The sequence below is a fragment of the Ptychodera flava genome, chromosome 4 (assembly GCF_041260155.1).
Source record: "Ptychodera flava strain L36383 chromosome 4, AS_Pfla_20210202, whole genome shotgun sequence".
Taxonomy (NCBI): Eukaryota; Metazoa; Hemichordata; class Enteropneusta; family Ptychoderidae; genus Ptychodera; species Ptychodera flava.
This window is the reverse complement of record NC_091931.1, coordinates 16,871,947-16,894,272: the sequence shown is the minus strand read 5'-3', so window position 1 is coordinate 16,894,272 and position 22,326 is coordinate 16,871,947. Positions and strand designations below refer to the sequence as shown.

General features: G+C 42.1%; 1 protein-coding gene across 3 annotated transcripts in view; it reads left to right on the top strand.

Annotated features, from left to right (window-relative positions):
* The window catches only part of LOC139131026 (protein sprouty homolog 2-like), a 38,565-nt gene that overhangs the window by 8,642 nt on the left and 7,597 nt on the right, over positions 1-22,326 (top strand). The window contains exon 1 of one of the 3 annotated variants that reach the window (XM_070696935.1): positions 6,049-6,274. The exons of 1 other annotated variant lie outside the window; for it this stretch is intronic. The gene's annotated coding sequence lies outside the window, so the exon portion shown is untranslated. Of the gene's footprint in view, positions 1-6,048; positions 6,275-19,720; positions 20,627-22,326 lie in introns of those variants that run through there. One more of the 3 variants, XM_070696931.1, reaches the window with a different exon arrangement.

Genomic DNA, 22,326 nt, shown 5'->3' with positions numbered 1-22,326 from the left:
TGAGATAAGTAGTCTGTACACTTTTAAAGCTTGTATCCTATCCCTAACTTAGCAATTAGTTTTATTTTCGTAATAAATTTTGTTTAAACGTTAACTGCTGAGTTCACCCTTTTGTTCGTTTTCTCTGCACGTAACAAATTGGGGGCTCGTCCGGGAGTACGAATATTTTGAGCCGTTTGACAACATTTTGCCTGCCTTTTCAAAACTACTGTATACTGTGAACTCAGCGAAATTCAATCATGGCGGAATTTAAGCCAGACGAATTTATGGATGACCTTGATCAGGACACATTTAATCCCTCAGAAAAGACAACCTCATAGCACTGGCAAATTTCCTTAAAGTAGATGTCAAAAGATCTATGCGCAAGCGAGAAATACAGTTCAAGATTGCAAAACATTTAGTTAATTCTGGCCATTTTGAGGAGTCTGCCTTAAAAGATTATGAGCCTGAGTCTTCCTTCGAACTCAAAAAATTAGAATTAGAAATTCAGGCAGATTTGGAGCTTAAAAAATTGGCATTAGAAAAAGAAAAAATACAAATGCAATTACAAATGAAAGAAAAAGAATTGCAAATGGAAGAAAGACAGAAAGAAAAAGAAAGGCAGGAAAGATTAGAAATGGAAGAAAGACAGAAAGAGAGGGAATTGGAAATGAAAGAAAAAGAATTGCAAATGGAAGAAAGACAAAGGGAGAAAGAAAGAGAGGAAAAAGAAAAGGAAAGAGAATTAGCTGAACACCGACTGCAGTTAGAAATGAGACGTTTAGAGCTTGGAAAGTCAGGAAAATTCTTCCCTTCAGACAATTTTGACATCACTAAGCATTTCAGGTTAGTTCCCCCTTTCCAAGAAAAGGATGTTGATAAATATTTCCTTCATTTTGAGAAAATTGCTCAGAGTCTGGATTGGCCTAAGGAGTCCTGGTCTATGCTTTTGCAGAGTGCTTTGGTGGGTAAAGCCAGAGAAATTTACATTCAGTTGTCAGTAGAGCAGGCTTCAGATTATGATTCTGTGAAGGAATTAATTCTCAAGGGTTATGAGTTGGTGCCTGAAGCTTACCGTCAGAAATTTAGGGATTGTGAGAAGGTGAAGGATCAAACTTACGTTGAATTTGCTCGAACAAAAGAACAACTGTTTGATCGTTGGTGTTCTTCGGAAAAGGTCAGTCAGAATTATGACAAATTACGACAACTTGTTTTGATTGAGGAATTTAAAAGGTGCATCCGGAGTGACATCAAGACGTTTATCAATGAACAAAAGGCAGATACATGGAGGTTGCTGCACGTTTGGCCGATGATTATTCATTGACCCACAAATCTTCATTTCTCAGCAAACCATCCCAGTCCTTTTCATACAGAAACAATGCAGGTAAATTTAACTCGTCCTTTTCATCCAAGAATTTCTCAAAGGACAGCAGAAAATCAAATGTCAACAGTTCACAAAATTCAAGTAACACTCCCACATCATCAGATCCCAAGTCTCAATCTCCTTCTGAAAAACAGTTTGGTACACTTTCTTGTAATTATTGTAAGAAAGACGGCCATTTAATGTCAGAGTGTTTCAAATTGAAAAGAAAACGTGAAGGTCAAAGTGGTCAAAGTGGATCTAAGCCCACCGCTTTATTTCTTCATCAACTCAATTAGAGTCTAATAATGTGTGCAACACATTTTCTGAGGTTAAACCCCTCTTATCCCCAATTAATGAGGTCAAGGTCAATTCTTCTCAAGATAGCATTATGGGTATTTTCGAACCATTTATTCATGATGGTTTTATATCACTTTCTAGTGATTTCTCTTCCGCTACCCCTGTCAAAATTTTAAGAGATACCGGGGCTTCCCAGTCTCTTTTGTTGGCAGATACCCTGCCGTTTTCTGAAAAGTCATTTTCAGGTTCTAAAGTTCTTATTAAGGGGGTAGATTGTAATGACTACATTCCTGTTCCTCTCCATAATGTCTATTTGTCTTCGGACTTTGTTTCTGGACCTGTGGCTTTAGGTATTAGGCCTTTTTTGCCTTTTGAAGGGATTCACCTTCTTCTTGGAAACGACCTTGCTGGGGACAAGGTCATTACTAATCCACTTGTGACTGATAATCCTAGTTTAGATCAAAATCCAGAGCCAATAGAGGAAGACATTCCCGGCCTTTTCCCATCATGTGCCATTACTCGAGCCATGTCAAAGAAAACTTCTGAGAATCAAAATACTCTCAAAAATAATGTCACAGATGTTGACTTAAATGACACCTTTCTCAGTCAGGTGTTTGACACGGAGCATTCCGTTATCCCTCGTGGATTTGAAACTTCCAGTAAAACTTCTGCTGACCAAAGTCAGACATTTTCTAGATCAAATCTCATTGCAGAACAACACAAAGACCCAGATATTTTGTGTTTGTTTGACAGGGTAGATGATGAAGATAAAACTTCAGATAGCTCTGTTTCCTATTATACAAAATCTGGTATTCTCATGCGTAAATGGAGACCTCCAGATGTCTTGGTTGATGACGACTTGGGCTATAAAACATCAAATTGTGGTTCCAAGCCCTATCGTGCTGAAATATTGCGCCTGGCCCATGAAACGCCCTGGGCTGGTCATTTAGGAGTAAGGAAAACTTATCACAAAATTCTCAGTCACTTTTATTGGCCTAATCTCAGGCAGGATGTAACACATTTCTGTAAAACTTGTCACACATGTCAGATGGTAGGAAAGCCGAATCAGACCATTCCAAAGGCCCCTTTACAGCCAATTCCTGCATTTCAAGAACCATTTAGTAGGATTCTAATAGACTGTGTTGGGCCCTTACCAAAAACAAGATCAGGAAATGAGTACATGCTGACAATAATGTGTACATCAACTCGGTTCCCAGAAGCCATACCACTGAGAAATATAAAGACAAAGACTATAGTGAGAGCTTTAGTCAAATTTTTCACTTTATTTGGCCTCCCTAAATGTGTCCAGTCCGATCAAGGCTCCAACTTTATGTCTGGTATTTTTCAACAAGTAATGGATCAGCTAGGCATTAAACAGTATAGGTCATCCGCCTATCATCCAGAAAGTCAGGGTGCTCTTGAGCGATTTCATCAAACTTTGAAAAACATGATTAGGACCTACTGTTTTGACACAGAGAAGCAGTGGGATGAAGGAATTCATTTTCTGCTCTTTGCTGTTAGAGAGTCAATTCAAGAGTCTCTTGGTTTTAGCCCATTTGAGCTTGTATTTGGACATACAGTCCGTGGCCCACTTAAGCTCGTTAAAGAGAAATTCCTATCAGACGATGATGATTGTCTGAATATTTGCAATATGTGTCAGATTTTCGTACAAAACTCTCTAAAGCATGTGAATTAGCCAGAGAAAATCTTGAGTCATCTCAGCAGTCAATGAAAACCAGATATGATAAAAGCACCTCAAAACGGAAGTTTGAACCAGGTCAAAAAGTTCTTGTTCTACTTCCAATTCCTGGCAAACCACTCCATGCTCGTTACTTTGGGCCATATCTAATTGATAAGAAATTGAGTGATTTAAATTACATCATAATAACACCTGACAGGCGAAAACAAAAACAGCTATGTCACATAAATATGCTTAAGCCATATTTGGATAGGGATAATCCTACTATAACTCAGCCTGTCAGTGCAGTCAGTTCAAACCATTATGAAGATAGTGATACTGAAACTGACTTGAGTGAAAATACTCTAAACTCAAAGCTGGGCTCGGTCAAGCTTCAGAACTCAGAAATCCTGGAGAAGCTGGAGTCTACAAAGTTGGCACACCTCCAGCCAGAACAACAACAACAGGTAAAGAACTGCTCCACGAATATAAACACCTGTTTCAAGATGTTCCAACGAGGACAAACGTCATCTATCACGACGTTGATGTTGGGGACAGTAAGCCTATAAAACAACATCCATACAGACTGAATCCAACAAAAGCGAAATATCTCCAGGAAGAAGTCAAATACCTGCTGGACAATGACTTTATTGAACCCAGTAAAAGTAACTGGAGTTCGCCGTGCATACTTGTTCCCAAATCAGATCACAGTTATCGTATGTGCACGGACTTTGGAAGGTCAACACTTTAACAAAGACAGACACTTTCCCAATCCCGAGGATTGATGACTGCATCGACCGAGTGGGAAAAGCCAAGTATGTGACAAATTTGACCTACTGAAGGGATTTTGGCAAGTCCCTCTGACGGATCGTGCTCGTGAAATATCCGCCTTTGTTACACCAGACGGATTGTTCCAGTACAAGGTGATGCCATTTGGAATGAAGAACTCTCCGGCAACGTTCCAACGGATGATCAACGACGTCATATCCGGGCTAGACGGGTGTGCAGCTTACGTTGACGACGTCATCCTGTATAGTGACACCTGGGAGGAACACATCAAGCTCATGCGGAAGTTCTTTGAGAGACTGAGCTAAGCAATGTTGACTGTCAACCTTGCCAAATCTGAGTTTGTATGGGCAAGGGTAACTTACCTCGGACATACTGTAGGACAGGGTGAGGTAAAACCTGTTGATGCCAAAATCAGTGCCATTTCAAGTTTTCCCATACCAAACTGCAAACGACAACTGATGCGCTTTCTCGGTATGGCTGGTTACTACAGAAAATTCTGTCCAAATTTCTCCACAATTACTGAGCCTTTGACTAACTTACTTAAAAAAAAGTAAAGTTGTTTGGTCAGAGCAATGCCAACAGGCATTTGATACACTTAAAGCCATACTGCAAAGTGCCCCAGTGTTGTCTGCACCAGATTTCACTTTGCCATTCAAATTAGCTGTAGATGCTAGTGATACGGCTGCTGGTGCTGTTTTATTGCAAGAGGATAGTCATGGTGTAGATCATCCTGTTTGCTATTTTTCACGCAAATTTAACAAATCCCAGAGAAACTACTCTACAATTGAAAAAGAGTGTTTATCTTTGATATTAGCTTTACAGCATTTTGAAGTTTATGTTACTTCTTCAAATCAGCCAATAGTGGTTTATATTGATCACAACCCTCTTGTTTTTCTGCAGAAATTTAAAGGCAAAAATCAGAGATTGCTAAGATGGAGTTTAATGTTACAGGAGTTTAATCTTGACATTAGACATATCAAAGGCAGAGACAATTTAATTGCAGACTGTCTCTCTCGTATTTAGAAATTATTGTTGTTCACTTTCAAGAAAATTTATTGTTGTTCACTTTCAAGAAATTTTACTTTAGAGTAAAACAAAATTTTGAGTACTTAAATCCTTTTCAAGATTACATTTGCAAAAGAAAGATTTTTCTTTGAAAAATTTTCTTTTTTTTGAAGAGGGGGTGTGTTATGTAGGTCATTTACCCCACACTCATCATGACCTGAGTTCAATTAGTCTAGAACATTCTCAAGGTCACTGCCCTTGATGACCTCACAACCTTGAATTCAATTAGTCATGTTTGGAATGTTCTGGAAAGTTGATTAGTTGTGTAAGGGAGATAATTTTAGAACAGTAATTAGCATGTCAATAAAAGTTCTAGATTGTTCTTATATGCCTTTATAAAAGGGACGTGCACAGCTTCCAGTCAGACTTTTGGGATCGTGTCTCTTGTGTGTTACTAAACTCCAGCAGTAGTCATTCTCAAGACTTTTCAAGACCTTCACTGCCAACGCTGGATTTATACTGTGGACTTTGTGCAAATTCAAGCCTGCAAGCCAAAGGACTGTTCATTCATCCGACTGACTGTTACAACTCTGAGACTGGAGCTTTGCCGTCCCAGCTGAGATAAGTAGTCTGTACACTTTAAAGCTTGTACCTATCCCTACTTAGCAATTAGTTTTATTTTCGTAATAAATTTTGTTTAAACGTTAACTGCTGAGTTCACCCTTTTGTTCGTTTTCTCTGCACGTAACATATATATGTGTAAACTAACTTCTACCGTGATGCAGCATCGAAAGCTCCTGGTCGGAGTCGTATTGCTGGAAGGCAGTGACGCAAATTGGAAGATCCATGCGGTCAAATAGGATGACAGTTCGCTCGTATTTATTGCTATCATGGTCCGGAAGCATTGGGTTCCTCGCGTAGCGGCCTTTGACCCCTGCCGTCGTAAATTTTCGGTGTGCTCAATCGGCTCGTGTAGCAGGAGGGTGTTTCTGTCAATTTACTACTACAGTGAAGGTGCGGTGAGCTGCGGCGTGGTTGCTCTGTGTTTGCCGGCCATTTGGAATCTTTTTTTCATGCAACGAGTGCTGGAGCCAAGTGCCTTTTATTGAAAAACATCGGATAAGTTTTGGGTGCTGAAGAAAGGAAAAAATCTTCTCGAGCCGGTAAGGTGAAGTGAGTAAGATATACTCCCTTGAAAGTCACCCTCTGTTTATGTGTGTTGTGTATATATTATTTATAGTTCATTCGCAGATCTACCAGCATTTATATAACGTTGCATTTGAACAAGAAGTCCCATTCGGTCGATTTTTACAAGCTTGCAATGTGTATTGGCTTGACGAATACCGCCATCCCTTTGACACTGATAGTCAGGGATAGTTGCTGTCAGATTGAGCGGGCATCTAGGAATGTCAAGACGTGTATCTTAGCAGACACTTGGCTGAAAAAAACGAGGTGTTCGGGCAATTAAGGGTTGAGTTGATTTCGTATGCATGGAATTCGGGAGAAAATTCAGTGACAGCATTTGCTTCGGCTTTGCGCCGCAAGTTGAAAAGTCGTCGTGCTGGAAAGACGAGGGCGACTACCTCGATCGTGCTGCACGTCGTCCAGAATGCAGATTTACCTTCGCCTGAAATTGATTTGTTTGATCTGGTAAATTGCTCACACGAGCTCGAGAATGCGCGGGTCTGTTATTATTTAAGTTAAGAATGGAAGTTATTTCTGACGTCACTGGCAGGCTGCGCGCTGCGAATGGAGAGCGTCAACCCCGGATTCTCCATGGCGCATGCGACGAGCCAATGAACTTGGCTGGTGAACGTGCGACTCGGGGCTCTTACGTCTTCTGTTTGAAACCGTTATCTCCCTCTTAGTATGTATAGATGAATAGGGTATATACAGTTTAATAACCCGGAATGTTTTGCGAGCCGCGGTTTTGCTAAAACGCTTAGGCTGTTTTGAAAGGCTAAGCCGTTTTATTCGACGAATGCTAAATATGTTTGCGACCCCGCGTGTCTCTGATAACTTACAAGGGTACCCTTCTTCTCAGCTGTTATTTTTTTTTCTGAGCCGGTTTGGTTATTTGTGTGCTCTATACACGTATACCATTTTGATCCATACAAGCCTGTATCATTACTGCGGCCCTGTCTATTCTGAAATGTCCCCGAACTACTTTTTCCGGGAGGGAGTGCAGTGAATCAGCTATAGGCCATAATCAGCTATCTACCCTTGTTCATAGTTATTATCTGCTAAATATTTCTGTGCTCTTTTACTTTAGGGGGTTAGACGAGACAACAGCCATCATGACAATCATCTCTTTTCCGCTCCATGTTGATAGCCCCAGTAACTTTAACTGTCGGCAATTTATACTTCGCTATTTTTTGTCCACTGTCATATATTGCAGGGACACGGAACAAAACTACTGAAAAACGCTGTCAAAAGTTACCGAGCAACACGCCCCAACTCTTTGAATTTGCCAGGTACGCTCACAATCAATCTTTACAGACCATTTTTGTCCACCAGTTCTTGTTTTGTTGTATTTTACGTGACTGTGAACTCTGTTCCCTGTTGCGGGGTTACTAGACCATTCTGTCAGTCCAAAGATTTCGCTCAAAGTCTGGGGTGCTGATCGGCAAATGCGGGGCGAAGCGTTTTCGTCACAGTTTTGTGGCCGACATCACCCACCGCCGGCATCATCATATTTTCCTTCAAAAAGTAACCCTTGAAACGCTAGCAAGTTACTTTATCTCTTGTTTGCAAAATCGTCTATCAACACTTGAAATTGAATAAAAAGGTGACGATTGTCTAGTCTTGAAAAAAGTAGTGATTTATTCTTGCTCTTTCAGTCCTATTTTAGATGCTAGACCAGTGTGGCTCGACTGTACGGAGAACTTTTGGGTGGAAAATTCCCACCCAGGGATAAAAAAATACATAAATTTACCAAAGTAGAGACAAACTGTGTGTTTTTAACCAAAAGGGTCGGCTTGCATGGAGCCAGTCTCCATGGTTACGGATGTTGCGTTGAGTCCTGCGCAAGACGAGCCAGTACTGACGTTCATTCATCCCAGGGTACGTTAGAACAACACTTTGGCATTTCTCATTTTAAACTGTGACATTCCTTTGTATAAACTCTACGCTATCGTGTCATCAAAATATTTCACTGTGTTGTCGGACAAGTGTTTAAATGCCGCTATTCAATCGTACATAGGATCTCTCAGGGGTGGACGTCCGAAATACCGAGTCAGCAGAGCACGTTCGCAGCGTTTTCTCGGTCTCTCCACAGAGGCCGAGGGTTAACTCCGGGGGTCCTTCTCTGCGTTAACTCCTACCGATGTGAATGAAATATGCCAAACGTGCACAAGACCACTTTTTTGTCATTGTCCTTTTGCGGCTTTTGGCTGCAGCCTTCTCCCAATCAAAGGTATTCGGCCTGACAACAGACTGCGGGGCATTCGGAGCGTACGTGCTGATGGCCACGTTCGGGGCACACACCCCGGACGGGAATTATCCCTGACAGCGGCACGCGGGAATCATTGCCTGGGAATATTTCCTGTCAACGTAGACCTACAGTCGATGAGGGGAAAGTTTACACACAAACGTCTCAGCGGCGTGATGGAAGTGTCGTGTATTTTTCTTAAGTTCCGAACGGGGTTTCCGGTTTATGTTCCGGCTCGTTTGCGGCCATTGCGTTCCGCCGTGTCTCCGGTTATCATTTGCCCGTGTTTAAAAAGACCCCAAATATGTGTTTGGATCGAGAGTATCACGTGCAGAAACTCTCAATCAGCGTGAGAGGAAGCGAGATACTTGAACCGTGGCAAGATTATTCCAATTATTCCATTTCGTTTCTGTTTACGACGTATTCAACGTTAAATGTGTGCGTGTTTGAGATCTTGCGAGCTGGCAAATGAAAAATCGACAAGTGTCCTATTTCGACCAATGAAACGTTGTGTTCAGTCCCCGGGTAAAGTCGCGATGATGATTCACGGTATAGAATAGGGTTGCCCAAAAAAGTGACCTTTACCCTTTGCGATGGTGTGAACGATATAGACCCAAACTTGTCTAACCAGGTGGTTTTTTTTCGGAGTTAAATAAAGTTCACTTTGACGGAAACTTGGATTACACTCGTGAACCCTCGAGGTGGCGTTTCCGATATACAAACAAAACTTGGGTGAAATTCCAACTTTGTTTTCTATACTATGCGTTACATTTGAAATTGTTGGTGAAATTTAATACTCAATTGGTCAGCATTTCGACTCCTGATTTGCAGAAGTGTTCAAATCGTTTTGAGTACTGGGTTACGTCAGTTTTTAGGGGTTTTTTGTTTATTTTGTTTGCCTTTTTGTTTCGGAAGTATGACACGATTGTCACGGCAGCTTTATACGTTGGGGCTGCAACGTACCGGTGCGAGGCAGACAGACTGTAACTCACGCTATCACTCATCTTGATCATAATGGCAAACGGCAAAATTATGATGTTCAGGAAGGCTGAACACTCCTCGTGGAAACATTTTCAGAGATGTATCGTCAAAAGGATCTTACCACTTTTTTGTCATAATAGCCCATCTAAAGTCTTGCCATTTTTTTGCAAGTACAAAAATACGACAAGGTTAGAGTTTCAATAAACTCTTTTTCATGAAAATCGATTGAACTCAATGTTTAAAACGGAGAATGAACCGCAAGTTTCATTTTATATGCATGAAATCTAAGATGATTCTCCTGTTTAGTTGTACTTGATAATGGAAGAGAAAAGTTCCTTGTGCAAAACGTGAGCAAACAGCCGCACTTGATCATACCCGCAATCGTATAGATAGAACCACTTTAGAGGGTGACAAACCAATTGATTGGTTGGTTATTATCAATCAAAGAAACCGGGTCATAACGCATAGTAAGTCATTATATATATAATATATATATATATATATATAATATATATATATATATATGGGACATATTCTACGTTGAACACGCCGTAAAAGGCCGTGTGAAGGGTGATCCATACGCGTTCAATGACTTTTCTACATGTGGTACAAATACTGCAGAGTGGAAAGGTAACCTGATTCTGTTGAACCCGTTCTGCGAGTTTTCAAGTATTGCAGAGCGGAAAGGAAGTTCAATCCTGATAAATACAACAAAACTAGTTTTATAACTCATATTTCATGATTTTTAATATATATTTTGCGTGGACCGTAAATGTTTCATTAGCCTGTGTCGGATACCGTAACCAAGATCGAGGGTTGTGTACGTTGCAGTTTGAAACTAAAAGCTGGCGGTTGGTAATCGGTGGACTCGAGGTTAGCTGGCCCAGTTTGAATTGGGACGTATCACTACAACTTAGCCACAGTTTCGTGCTCGATTGTGAAACTGCAGCTAGATTCTGGGCCAGGATATAACAAGGCAGCAGTCTCCTGAGACTACGCAAATTTCAATATGTAATTCAAGCGTCTCAGAGTTTTGAAAAGTAAGCCAGAGTCCTGAAACGATTGCTCTTCAGACTTTTAATCAAATCATTCGATGAGGTCTCATACATTTAAGCCATCGCAACTCTGGAACGTAGGCCAGTAAAACACAAAGAACTCGCTTTTATTCCTGTACGTATTTGCAGATCTGGGAAGTGCAAATTCCACTCAGTACACGTTTTACACGTACCATTTTACCATTTTCCGGTCAAAGGAATGTAAAACCATGTTGAACCCAGCCACGCAAAGGATGTTGCCTTTATTTGTTATTCGGTATTTCGTGCACGGCGAACATTCTGTAACATTAGTCCATTACGGTCTCGGAGTTGGCTTTTCGATCGGCATGTCCAGCTTGGCTCGGGTCAGCTCGGTCAAGTTCACTTTTGCCATTAAAGAAAAGGCTCGGAGGACCCGTCCTCATTGATATAGGTTCGCTCTTCGGCAATGCTGTGTACATACCGAGACGACCAGTCAAAATGCCGAAAGATGCACAGCATGTGATTCGCGACAGAAGAACACGCAGTACAGCACAACTCGTCACAGCATAATATAATAAAACATGACCGGCCCAGACAGCAAGGCATAGCACAAACACATAGCGCAATATCTTCGTCCTCAGTCTGTTTTGCACTACACGCGTCATACGACATGGGACACATTATTGGTAACATGACACCACAGCTCGTCTCATCGCGATGATGTACGGTCTGGTGACATCATCCATGTTTTCAAGGGTGGCATCATCCCAGCACTCACTATAAACACCTCAAAGACACAAAGAGATGGGCACAGAAAACAACATTACATCGCATTACACAATATCGGTACAAATCTCTCCCTCCCCCCTCCCCCCCGTCATTTACGTGTCAGGAAGCATTCTTTATTTTCTGGAGGGGGCCGGTGGGATTTAATTAACGTAAGACATGTAAAAGTTGACCCCTCAAATATTCATACTAAAATATGACCCTGCTCAATTGATAAAATGTGATCCCCCAGTTAAAATTATTAATCTGATTAGATTAAAATAAAAATATTACTATAACCGTGGTAACGGTGATGTGTCATCAAGATGCGGCGCTGGAATTTAACGGCACAACCACACACAACTTTGCACCACTATATATCTTTTTGCTTATTTTCATCATTTTGCTCTGTCTCCAATTTCCTGTTCTACAGAATCCTAAAATATCCCGCATATTGATGGTAAACAAAGTCTCCACATGTGGCACGACCATTGTTATTGTCGACAAACATTAATTAACTCAAGATCGAACTTGAATACACCTTTGAATCTGCTGAAAATCTATACACTTGGCCTTTCATCCTGCTGTTTTGAGTTGATCGAGAAACTGAAGCTGATACACAGAACACAGAAATACTGAAACTAGCTGTACGGCACAGATACTGTGTAATCTGCTTGTGCTTGGGTTTATGATATAGCCGGGATTTGTGCAGTTTGTTGTTTGTTTATCAATTCAACCAGCCCTGTTGCTGATAGAATCCTATCTATATTGTTTCATACTTCACACAGACTCAACCATATTCTGTTCCATTATTTTAACATTTTCGATTCTATTTTGGTCATGTCATAGTTCCATGAAAATCTTTCGGAAAATATAATCCCTCACCAGACTGTCTTTTGTAAAATTTGACCCCCCCCCCCTCTGTAACCGTTCGTTTTGTGAAACTCAATCCCCGGATTCCCCCCTCCCCATAAAATGAAGGCTCCCTTACGCGATATCTTCATCTCTAAAATACACCCGTATTGCCAGTTGGAAAAAAATATCAACGATCAACATGCGTTTCCATCGCGAAAACCTCCTTACTCACTCAACAGTGTATAAAGAAGACTTCATGTCGCTGAACCTGGTTTATGATTATTCCACCGGAAGGAAACAAATCAATAATTTATCGACTCGATAGTTTAAACGCCGCTCATGACATTCGTTCCTCACTTTCGTCCTTGCGAGGCCGGCCTCCACGTTTATGACTTCCTCGTCTACCCGCACATCAAAGAAAACACCGTCAGATGTTAAAGACGCCACAATATCAATAATGTAGGTAAACTTGGCCAATGAACTTATAATAGTTATTGTAAAGTTTACAAGCATAGACAGTCTTGCTACTGTCTATGTTTACAGTTACGACAGGGGAGGGAAAGAGAGAAAGAGAGAGAGAGGGGGGAGGGGATTTGCACTTGCTTTCCTCTGACAGTATTTTTCTTGAAAGCAGCTAGCTTTTGACAAGGACGTGGGAAAGTGCATGTGTGGGAATATATGAGAGCGCTAGAAAGCTTTGGTGATCAAAACAAACTCTTTGTTCCGGTGGGATCTTGGTTTTCTTTCATCCCATTCAATCATATTCGAGTTCATTCAACATTCCACGGTGTTGCCCCGCTGGGAGGAGACAAATGCGGTTTACCTTACGGGGTCATACGCATACTCTGTCGCGCGTCGACGATGTATTTCGTCGATAACGCGGCGTGTGTACTCTTATCCCGATTAAGGTAGAACGCGCCTTTGGGACAGATACTCGGGCTCTCAAACCTTTACAGTTCTTTTCTGATCTACCACTTTTGGGGGTTCATTTTAAAGCTCTTGGCATAAGAAAACGAGCTCACCGTCTTAGTTAATTCGAAAATCGAAAATTGTATTTTTCTCCATAGAGTTAACACAGGAATGGCGGCCATTTTTAATTTCAACTAGCTGTAAATCTTGGGTAACTTGTATCTCTAGTAACCAAACTTTGCACGGTGACCCCGTTTTTTATTCTTGATTTTGAAAGAGAATGGTTGAAATATCCTTGAGGAAAGTTTGAGCAAAAGTTTAAGTCTCTTACTTTCGAGGCGCATACTACCTTAATCCGGCGCGCACGACGCAAGACTCTCATTCTCTTTAAAGATATGGTCCTGCCCTCCAAATACTCTGTTCAAAAAGTTCATGAAGTGCTGATTTGAAAACATTTTCGATAGACTAAGGAATGTTCTCTACAATGGCAGTTTTTATGGCGTTTTTTTTTTTTTGGGTCCTCTTCGGTGACCTTAAACACGCAACCTGTAACTGGAGGTTGTTGGCAACTGACACGGGTATATGCCTACGTACCCTTGTTACTAGGAGACGATGTCATATTAGAATTTATTGACACGCTTCCTTTTCGATCTGTTCAGCTCATTTTGCCCTTCACAAAGACCGTTCCCGGACAATGTTTTGCTGTTGCTCTGGTCACCAAGGTATGTTGAATTTTACCCTTGGTCTATATTTGCATCTCGTGAACGTTGTCGACTTTCTTCGACTTTTGGTAACACGTTTTTGTGTTAGCGTTGTGGTCTCAGCGCTTGATCTCTTTTCTTTCATTAACGAGCAGAAAGACACATTTTAGACCACTGTTAAACTATTTTCTCGAGACTGTTTTAATTTGAGCATAAGTCGGAGCATTCATTGTGTGTAGCCATTGCGCATAGCTCTCTCTCTCTCTCTCACTCTCTCTCTCTCTCTCTCTCTCTCTCTCTCTCTCTCTCTCTCTCTCAGAGAGGGATTTTTCGACACAGGAATACGTCTTCCATTGTAAGTGGTTTGCAAGTGTACTGCAAAGTCATGTGTTATGGCTGAGCAGTTCTCATGGCTGAACTACCAAATACAACTAATATTTTACCCAATGTACCGATAACAACTGAATCCCCTTTGAGCGAGGTCGCTTCTTGATCGGATTTAGCCCACTCTTTAAGTTGAACCAGTATTAGGGAGAAGGGCTCTTAGAGATTGTGCAGACATTTGCCAGGCGCGAGTGTCTTTAGTACGTTTCCCTGTAACATTCCTTCCAAATAGAGCTTTTTAGGATCTGTAAAACAAATGACTTTGTAGTATCGACGATGGACCAGAGGAACTTAAGCGATATGCAGGGCGTGCGCGAACCATACATTAGGTGGGGCGATGGGGTATGGGGAAACTCGTTCTTTGGTCGCTTTCGAAATACAGTTTACTGTAGAATCGCAGGGTGTCGAGGTGAAAATCGGTGCAGTATGGCCCCATATTTCCTGGACGACATAAAAAGGCGACAATGTCACCGAAGTCTCGAATATAAATAAAGTTTTCTGCAATGTTTATGAATACGAATATTTGAGTGACAGGATCGCCATACTTTTATAAGCAAGATTTACATCCCGCCCAAACATTGAAGCGTAAATATTTTCTTCGGATCGCCAAGTCATCTGACATATTTCGATAACGACTGAACTACAAATTCCAAGACCAGAAAATGATTGTTAAAATAGCATGACAAATGTCCGGGTCGCCCTTAATTTGTTATTGTACTCCGGAAAATAAAACAAAACGCAAAAAAGGTAAATTTATTGCCGAGGAACTGCAAGCATACACCGAATTCGAAAATATTGCTCGCGATATTACGTAATTATATGGTTAGTACCGCGTATTAGATAACAGACGAGTCAAGTATCCACGAACAATTAAAAGGTTATTATCGTTTGCAAACCTAGCTTAAATATTCTCGATCACGTTTCTGACATTATCATTTCTGGTCCGCTTACTCAACTATCTCCGCACAGTTCCAATCGCTTAATAGTAGATCACAGTTTTTTTTTATTGCGCGGTCGTGCATCATGGATAGTCATCATGGATCGTTTCAGGATTCGGTTTTGGAACAATTTTTACTCTGTGTCAGCAAAATGTTTTATCGGTGTGCTTATTTTGTGTACTCACAAGTTCATCATCATGAACGTCGTGTGCAGTTTACAAGAATTCAAAAACAAATAACGATTTGTATGATATCGGTGTTTTTTTTCAACCGTTTCTCCAAATCACGTTTAGATTAAGTTTTGAGAGGAAAACTTTTTTCCCTTCTCTAGCTCTCTACAGTAGTTTTGAAATCCATTATGAAACTGCCAAGAGTCCACCATATTTTAATTTTCAAGAAAACAAAACTAAGAAGCCCACGCGCCTCGAATTCGACGGCCATCTCGATTAATAAAGAACTGTAAATATGCCATCGTTCGCGCTTTTCCCAGCGATAAAGGAGGAACATGCACGGTAATGTAACGGTGTTTTGTCGATGATTTCCAAAGTGAGATATTGTGAATTTTTAAGTCACAAAACATCTCTCAATTTCATTCAGTTTTTTTGTAATGTTTATGGTCCCATGCGTAGACATTCGATTTTGACTTGGTTGCGTCACGGTTGCAAAGAGGCAATACAACCTTTAGTGGAAGGGATGGCCGGCCAACAATGGGAAAAAAAATGGCCGGTGATTGTCAAAAAATCTACCGTGTCTGCGGGAGAATGTCGTCGCGTCTGGAACAGAGGCAATGTAAAAATTCTCTGAAAAAATATTATGCGCCGGTAACTATTGAAAAATGGATGCTCTGTTCCCCCCTACAAACATCCTCATCCCCAGTGGCCTGGATATACCACGGTTTGCTGTCGAAAGAGACCGAGAACTACCGAAGAGGTAACTGTTTCAGTGTGATTGATATTGTCCAGTTACATGTTATGTCGATAACGTGTCAGGATAACTGTTATGAAAGAGTTCACTTTGAGGCACCGTGCAGCTTCCAGTGTTCGGATCGCGATGAGTGCGTAATAGGGATTTCAATGAGATTCAATCTATGACATCCCTTGGGCAACATCTGTTTTGGTAGCGGGGCATGGCAAGAACTCAATATCGGCAGTTCTAGTCGCAGTGACTATATGATGACTAGCGCCAGGGGATTTGATGCCAGAAAATTCATACTTTGCCCAGAGACATAGGAAATAGTACCGTCAATGTGTCAGGCACATTTTTCTTTTCTGTACACAACATACCAGTTCATCTCAGTTATCATCAGAGAGAATCGGAGACGGGCACGGTCGTACATAAATCAAAGTAAATGCTACGATAAACGACAATGGACCAACCCGACCGCATACACAATTTCCGGTTATTTTTGTCTGTTTATTTTCTCTTTTAACGCTTCTGTTTCCCATCACGGTCCGGAAAATATCCAAACACCTGTTGCAGCCTCGCTTTGTCCAGTTGTCGTTTTCGTTTGGCGCCTCGCGAAGGGGTGATGCATGGTTTGGTGGGTTTAGCAACGTGGTTGCTGTAGTACGTTGCCGCAAGGATAATCTCTCTGCCCGGTCTCTCTGTGACGTGTCAGGTTGAAACTGTGTGAGGTACATCCGCCGGTTATCGCGAGACACAAGTATATCATTCGGAGCGGTCTCCAGCAAAACGCGTCGCACGCAAGTCTGACGCGCGCACCGTTTGTGCGCAGGCTCGCACACATTCCAGACTGGACCGACCCACCCTTGTGAGACAGGCGCAAAAGCCAGGAGGGCAATACGGTAATTTTCACGAAAAATCGACTCGACAAGTAAAGATTATAACTTTTCAGTGGCACTCCAGACTGGACAACACCTAACCAATAGGATAACCAGGGAGGGATGAGTCCAACGGCGATTTTTTCATGAAAGATTCTCCTGGGCCCTCCTAGCAGACGTGCCTTGATATAGCGCTTGGTCTGTAGGAAATGCTCCCCCCTGAAATGCGCCGAAAGACTGTATTTCGGTACAGCCGATGTTCACTGACAATTTTGCACATTCCGATTGCTCAACCGTCGTTTGAATCGTCCAACACCAAAAACTAATAACAGTCGCTATGGTATAAACCCCAGGTCGCAAAATCCTGTCAGGGCCATGGCATTGTACAAGACTAATCAGAGAAATTAAACCATTGATAAATCCGATCCGTTCATATTTTTAGGAATACTGCTTTTTCCGAATTTCAAAAGTTTATTTTTCCAAGAGAGGCAGTAGATTGTTGAAGACCATTCATTACAGGTTCATGTACTTCATGACGATACTGTTTCAAGTTGATATATCCTCTTGGGGGTGACATGATGATCATGGCATTGCGCTCCTCTACTAACGACGATTCATGATGATTCACAAGCTAAGCTGCATTATATGGTCACATAACTTTAAAAAATTGTGATTTTGAAAAAAAATGGCGTTTTTTTTTCTTGTCACATTCCTCCGGAAATTATAGGAGTCGATCGGAATGCATTCATTGTCATGGTATATGTACGCATTCGCCCTGACCAACCGAAAAAAAAAACAAACAAATTTTTGAAAACGGTGCTTACAAAATGAATAAGGCTCGACCCTTTTGAAATAGGGAAGGCTACACATTTAAACTGCATGGTATTTTCCAATGTAGAGTTTTGCTGCGGATAACTGTCAGCCAATGCCATTGATTTGGTAATTTCCCGTGTGACAAATGACGTCACATTTCTGACGGTGTAATACAAGTTCTGATTTCGATGCACCGTATGTTCCAACAATTGCATCCTCTAAACACGATCTTATCTTCAAACTTTGAGAATGCAAGGTATCTGAGAATGTATAATTATAAATTTGCTGTTTTTTCGGAAATGCCGTTCCGCGTTGTACAACTTCCAATTTTAGGGCCATTAAAACTGTAATTTAAAATGTCTAAACTTTAAAAAATACTTATCACCTTGAAACAGTCAAACGAATCGGAGAAAAATTCGGCACGAAAATCTCAAAGTTTGAAAGAGAAGAACACAGTGTCGTTAAACTAGGAAGAAGTTCCGAGGACTGGGCCAATATTGATATTTATTTGGAAAATCGGGCTTTGCGACAGCACTTATAAATTACCACGGTCACCCCCTGACAGCAAGGATCTCCCGGCACCGTGTAGCGGTACGTTAAAAGTCGTCTGCAGCTGCAAACGAGAACGGGTCAACCTATCCCGGTCATATAATGTGACATAAACTGTCAAGTACTTGCTATTTTCAGAGCCCCGATTGCCGTCTTTTTGCTCGGACCTTTGCGCCCTGCGAGGACAAATTAAAATTTCACCCCCGGTTTATGGCTCTGTGTTTTTGTAAGGACTGACCCATACTCGACCCGAAATCTTCAGGACTCCTTCCTAGGAGAGACAAATTGCCAACAACTGCTGAAATGAAAACAGTTCGACGTGCTCGGAAGTTTGCGACAAGCCTATAAATTTATGAAAAATCGATAATCTTGAACATTTGTAAACTTTACGTTGGTCACACGTGGCGATCCAAGTGATATTATTAAATATTTAATTTGACCATATTTAGGATGTGTTAGACAGGATTGAAAATTATTGAAGTTAAATACCGGTATTTGTGTGTAAAAAGATGATTTACAACCCTCGCCGGTGACTTGCCCGACCCCTTTTCACCCAGATTACACCCAAGCTTCTCATTTGTGAAATTCAACTCTAGGGGGCGCACTTGGGCGCCCGAATTTCCACTGCGCAACTTCTGCAGGAGTCCAAGTAACTGGGCAACCAACGCGCTGGCTATCACCGTCAGCCATTAACTGGATGCAGCTCAGGGTGTAGGTTTGCATAGATAATCCACATAATTGTCCAAGGATCGACTTAATCATTAAAATTCTTGTGCGACCGAAAATTCGCGCTGCTACAAAATGGTAGCGTAGAATTTGATGTGGGGATCATTTGAAAAACTCGGGAGTACATCAGGCACCAGCCAACTCCTGACATTACATAAACCCAGAGCGGGATAATGTTACAGTTACACGCGCGGACGAGAATGCCATGCACCTAGTCGGTGTGCCATAACACGGACACTGCGTTGGATATCCACCGATGGAAAGGGCATGTGATATCATACAGCTTTCGTTGGAGCGGAACAGAGATCTGAAAAACACTCGAGTTTTAAACCTTACCTTCGTTACCGAGTAGAGAGATTTTTAACTTTGTGGAGATACTGCGCTGCGGACGAGTTTCTTGGCAACATGAGATGATTGTTGCATATAAGTCGCAATGAATTACAATGTGTGGTTTTGTTTTTTTTCCACTGCAAACAAACCCATATTGTAGTGTCAAACCATGGCGATACGTATGGTTAAATGAGAGAGAGAGAGAGAGAGAGAGAGAGAGAGAGAGAGAGAGAGAGAGAGAGAGAGAGAGAGAGAGAGAGAGAGAGAGATCTTCAAACAGTTTCAATAATAGTTTCTTTTTTGAAGTTTCGGTTTGAGCTCACTGTCCAGACATCGTCTGTGGCGGAAATGTAATTATAGGGGTAACGCCCCCGTGTTATTCCAGTCAACTGCCCACAAGTTTTGAGAGACTGGGTATTTCACTAGTCCAATGGGCAGTCGTGTCTGTCTTCCTCAGTCTCTCCAAGGGCCCCCTGGATATGCCAATCGTCCATGGCACTTCTCACTTTGCCGCTATCTCTCATCCACCTCATAAAACTGCCCACCGACGATAGTAGTGCGAAGGAAGTCGCCGGGAAGACCACGAGACGCAGGACAGAGATAAAGTCTGCCACCGAAAGCAGAAACACGGTATCTATAATCTGTTAGTTTAGGAAATATTGACTGATCAGCACACACAACGCATCTATTTTCGGGTTTCCTATTCCTGCGTGAGACCGAGCTCAAATTGTCGTATCATGAAGGGGAAGTCGCTAAATATGGCTTGATCGCCATGGAAACCGGCCGGTCAACGTCATCACGCTGGATGCAAGGTGCTATTTATACTGGCGTAGTTGGGGGAAACCGGAAGCATTGTGGGTGATCGCATTGTGGTTTGATGTACTGGTCGGAGAGCCGGTCGGCATTCCTGACGTGAGTCTGCATCCTTCTCACAGCGATACCAGTCGCGTGATGCTGTGTCTTCTTCAGTCTGGGACGCATCACTGTTGAAAGGAGGTCGTCTATAAACCTCGGGTCACCGTATCTCCCGGTGACAAAAAACTCGCCGCATCCTCCACTTGAGAAGCTCCGGTCGGACCAAAATAGCAACTTTTATGTATTTTCTTCCTTGCCTAAACATGGTATCCTGTTGTTTGTTCTCCGGCGAACCGTTTTGTCATCAGCACGATCGAAACGAGACAAACCGTGGGCATCGCTTCAGTCCGCAGTTCTGTGTATAAAAGGATATACCGACACAGGTGGAGCTAGCCGTGTGCGTCGTGTGTGCCAGCAAGAACACGTGGGACACCGAGTCGGACAACATGCACAGCACAGGTCGGCACTCCAGTGCCTTACAGGTAACATCGCCTTTCTTCATTCTCCGCAAAATTTCGGGGACTTCACTCCTTGGTGCGGCAAAAGGAACTCAGAAAGAATAATTTTGGACATACATGTAATAAGCCTTCTGTGTGATAATGATTCATTCGATATACGGATAGGCTCGATATACGGATCGGATCATAGTTCTGTATATAAGCTTATATCTGCATATTTTTAATAAGGACTCCATGGAGGTACCTGAAAATGTCTACATTTTTCCTTTTCGTCAGCTTTGTGATTTCTTACTTCCCATGAATTTTTGTCTTTCTCGAAAAATCTTGTAAAAAGCCCCGGCCCCAGCAGCCCGTTGGCTATCCTTCCTCTACAGCCCAAATCCCGGGAGAAGTTGTTTTTTAAAAAACTGCATAGCAAATTTTAAACCCCGCCGCGGTCCACTGCGGTTCCGCTGGGAATTCCTTGCGCCAATCATCCAACAATCCGATGCGGAGCAGGAAAGAAAGACAACGCGGTTCGCCCACCCGGCACGCCAGTGGGAAAACTACGAGCGACTTCCACGGTTAAATCAAATTTGCGTCGGACAAACGCTCATTTTTAGCACTAGCGCCCAGGATCAAACATCCGTCTGTCCAGATGGGTTACTCAGCGGCTACCCAGACTTCACATGCCGTTCATATCGAAGCCCACCCTCGCACTTTGCGGTTTTTGTGGAGGGCGAGCCATTTCCTATTCCTTAATCTTATCTGGAACATGCACTCACACAGTCGTTAACACGATCTGGGACCGTTCTGAATCGTTTGTAACGTGCACTTTTTTGAGCTTGGAAACCCGATCACTGATGTTCGTGATGTACTATGTCGTAATAGGCTATAAATCTGGTTACAGAGTTTGAAAGCCCGCGGTCTGTACCGATATTTCTTTCCCGTTGGTCATGTGTACACCCGATGATAGCAGCCACGCCGCACTTTTTATTCCGCAGAGAGAGAGAGAGAGAGAGAGAGAGAGAGAGAGAGAGAGAGAGAGAGCGCTTTGTGTTCGGATAATCGGTTTTAAAAAACACATAATTGACTTGTATAAAGTTCATATTTTCCTTTGGGTTACTCCCATGCACGGCTTGAATATATTTTTGTTGCTGTTGTTTCCAACATATTCCATTTGAAGTTATGTCTCTTTGTAAAATAGATTGTTTCTGAGATATTCTTTAGCAGATGTCGCCACGTAAGTTTTATTGAACGTACCAAAAGTTTCATTTGATCGGGCCATGCCACTTGAAAATGCCTGAAGACATCTTTCATGTAAAACCAAAACAGAAATACGTCTTGGCGAGTAAATGCAACTGAATTCTAAGAATCTGCTAATACTTCTGTAACTTGCTGACTTCTTCACTGTCAGGCGCTCTCTCTCTCTCTCCCCCCTCCCTTTCCTGCAGGTCTCGCAGTGCGATGAGATGTACAGATCCAATAGCATGAATGCAAGAACACGTAACGCCACACATTCTTAAAATAAACGCGTGGCTCGGGCCCACATTCCTCGTGTCATGACAGGATACAACGTATTAATAGCGCACTTTCTCACCGTCGTCAGACTCTGGTCAAGTCCCATAAAGTGTGGGTACCTGGATCTCTATATTTGGTGAAGAGGGGTGTCCGGTTTACAGAAGTGACACCCTGTCCTACCAGTGATAGTAAATTTCCAACCCGACCGAAAACCAGTCTCACGC